At 46.2% G+C, this 3,256-nt stretch overlaps 1 long non-coding RNA gene across 1 annotated transcript in view; it reads right to left on the reverse strand.

The window, feature by feature from the left end:
• LOC119354746 overlaps positions 1 to 3,256 on the reverse strand; it is a 12,611-nt gene that overhangs the window by 905 nt on the left and 8,450 nt on the right. The window lies entirely within an intron of this gene.

The following is a 3,256-nucleotide window of genomic DNA, read 5'->3' on the forward strand; positions in this document are numbered from 1 at the left end:
TCCCGGGCCCGCGCGGGAGAGGCGGCGAGGCAGGCCAGGTGGCGCGCCGCGAGTGGAGGAGGGGGGCTGCGGCGATGAGGTGGCACGCTCCGATTGGACGGAGTGAGGTGGCAGCGGGCGGCGGACATGTCCGGCTCGGCGCGGACGTGTCCGGCGACGCGAGGATGAAGAAGACTAGGGTTCGTCCGCGAAATTTCAGGGAGAGCCACATATATATAGGTAGAGGGAGCTAGGAGAGTCCAAATGAGGTGCGGTTTTCGGCCACGCGATCGTGATCGAACGACCGAGATGATGGAGGAGGTTTAGGTGGGTTTTGGGCCAAACTGAAGGGATATAGCACAAACTCAATGGACCACCGGTAGGATTGGAAAGAACGAATGAATTGATATGACAAAACAAGGAAGAGAAATCTTGAACGAACCACCATAAGAATTGAAAATGAACAAAGAGAAGATAAAGAAACACTGCGAAGAATTATAAAATGAACGAAGATACTTGAGAGGATTTAGATACATGAGAACGAAGAGAACACGAGCCGATTAGAGATCACTTGAACGAAGCACCGGTAAGATTGGAGAACGGTAACTGAAAGCTGGGAATGAATAATTATGAGATGATGGGCTCCGGAGAATCAAACTGAAAATACTCTGAATTGCTCCGGATAGGTGAAAAGAATTCTCACAATCAACACAATTATGAGAGGATGGCAACAGGCTAGAATCACGAATCTTGAAGAGAATGGAGCAAGATTGAGAGAAAAATCTTCTTCGGTCTCCAAATGCAGAGAATGACGATGAGGAACACCACCATGAATTGTTGAGGCACTCCGGAATGAAAATTATAAAGGTTGAACCAACGATGAAAAGAATTTGACAGGTCTTGGAGAAAGGCATTTGACTAATGATAATTCATTCTTACGTCAAACTTTGAAAAGAATTTAGGATAGCTCCGGGAAAATAAGAAGAGTCAGGTAAGATCCTGGGAAAAGACCTGTGGGTTAGGGCCCACTCAAAAGAAACATCGTTGCAATGATTAAAAAAAAAGAGGTTGCACCGGTTGAATTAAATGACTTGAATGAGATAACATCCTTGAAAGAGATTGAACGAATTCAGAGTGTAAGCACGAATCTTCGGGATATCTTGAGCACTCCGGAACAGTTGAATAGCGAGAAATGGCTGAATATGAGGTGCATCGGCAAGAGAAGGTATTAGAAACCAGGAAATGATATGATCAACAAGGCTTGAATTGGTTCCACCGGAGAAGAAAAAGAACGAAAAATGATAACTTGAAGCTCCATTAGAATCTTCATGAGAATCACCGGGTAAGAACATGAAGGAAAAGAATGGAGAGACTTCACATGAATCAAAGGATGCTTGATTAAGAAATCTGAGTCCTTGAAGACACAAGGGTGGGAGGGTGGGAAAACAAAGGCAACTTGGAACGGATGAAGCAAACACCATTGAGAAGAACTGATACTTGATCTTGCGGATGTTGCAATGATCGGATCCACTTGAAGAGAAGTACACCGGTAAAAGGATTGACATGACAGACTCGATGATCGAGAAGGATTAGTATTCACATAGAAATATGAGAACACCACTTGGGAAAGGTATGGAATCAACATTTGACTTCGAAGCAACTCGAATACCACAACTCAAAACAAAAACAAAGGATTGTCTTGTAGAATAAGCCAGAACAAACAAATGATAGAGATTTCGTCCGAAGTTTTCGTGGTGGGGCCTACACGGGCTCGATCGTACAGCACCATCATGTACAAGGCAGTGCACATGACATACGAAGCATCCCCGAGTCGGCATAGCCAAGGACTCTGTAAGACACAACGAGACCACTGTAAAACCAACCGTGGATAGGCGGACCACTAGACGTCGAACCCCAATTTCATATCATATATCTATGGGAAAGATATCCTAAGAGCTACTTGAATTCCCACTTATAAACTCCCGAACCTTTCCGGTTATGCAATCGGGTGTTGGGGATACAGGGGAAGCATAATATCTCACCCAAAACTAGCAAATCCTACATCCAGTTGTATCCATCCTTCAACACATAACCAAGAAACCTTCAGAAATCGTCTACCTCAACCTTTGAAAAGCATCCATTATAAGAGTTATGGCAATACTCCCGAACTCCCGCCCCAGTACTGGGTGGCGTCGAGGTTATCTCACCAACAACTGCATAAAAGAGATTTTCGATGTCGGCGAACTAAACTCAGGTATTCCAGAACTGCAACGATAAAATTGTGACGACAACACCTCGGAGCTCAACTCCCCGGGACACTGCCACAACCCCTAAATGACAGGGGGCACCAAGAACAATGTTCTCGTCACAAATCGATCGGAACGATTCCAACATACCCGCGTGATCCTAAATTTTTTTTAGTGAAACTTGAGAAGAGAAGAGTCAAAACTCTACGTCAGGATGCCTCACCAGAGCGACGAAGGGACTGGGGAGTAAAAAGAATTCCTAAACTCTCCGATATATAATTCCTAATGACTCAAAACATTTTTCTAGACTCAACTCGTCAGCTAATTCGATCAAGCAGTGGGGGCTCCTAAGGTCGGGAAGGCTCTGATTACCAACTTGTAACGCCCTCGATGCGACTATATCTCCCACGTGTAGTAGCACGACTTAGAGGCATAACCGCATTGAAAGCAATGTCGCAAGTGAGGTAATCTTCACACAACCCATGTAATACATAAGGGAAAGAGATACATAGATGGCTTACAATCGCCACTTCACACAATACATGAATAAAGCATTACAACATCCAAATACAATCAAGGTCCGACTACGGAACCAAAATAAAAGAAGAACCCCAAATGCGACAAGGTCCCCAATCGACCCCAACTGGGCTCCACTACTGATCAACTAGCACGAAACGACACAAAGGACAAGATCTTCATCGAGCTCCTCCTTGAGCTTGGTTGCGTCATCTACACGCCCAAAACGGAGCCATGGATGATGAGTTATGACATGATGAACATGGGCATTTGAAACTGGAAATCTCGGGGACTTAGTAGAAATTATACCCTCTGTGAAAAGTCAACGGGACGAGGATATCCGGGACGAGGAGATCCGGATCGAGGGCCCGCGTTTGGATGAGATCCCGATGGATCTTGTCCCGATCCACCGGATCTCGCCGGAGGCGATGACCGGAGACGACGTGGAGGCGGAGGTGGCGCAGCCGACGCGGGGGCGGCGCAGCGAGCTAGCAGCGCGGCGGGGCGGTGGAAGG

Source organism: Triticum dicoccoides, chromosome 2A, assembly GCF_002162155.2.
Source record: "Triticum dicoccoides isolate Atlit2015 ecotype Zavitan chromosome 2A, WEW_v2.0, whole genome shotgun sequence".
NCBI lineage: Eukaryota > Viridiplantae > Streptophyta > Magnoliopsida > Poales > Poaceae > Triticum > Triticum dicoccoides.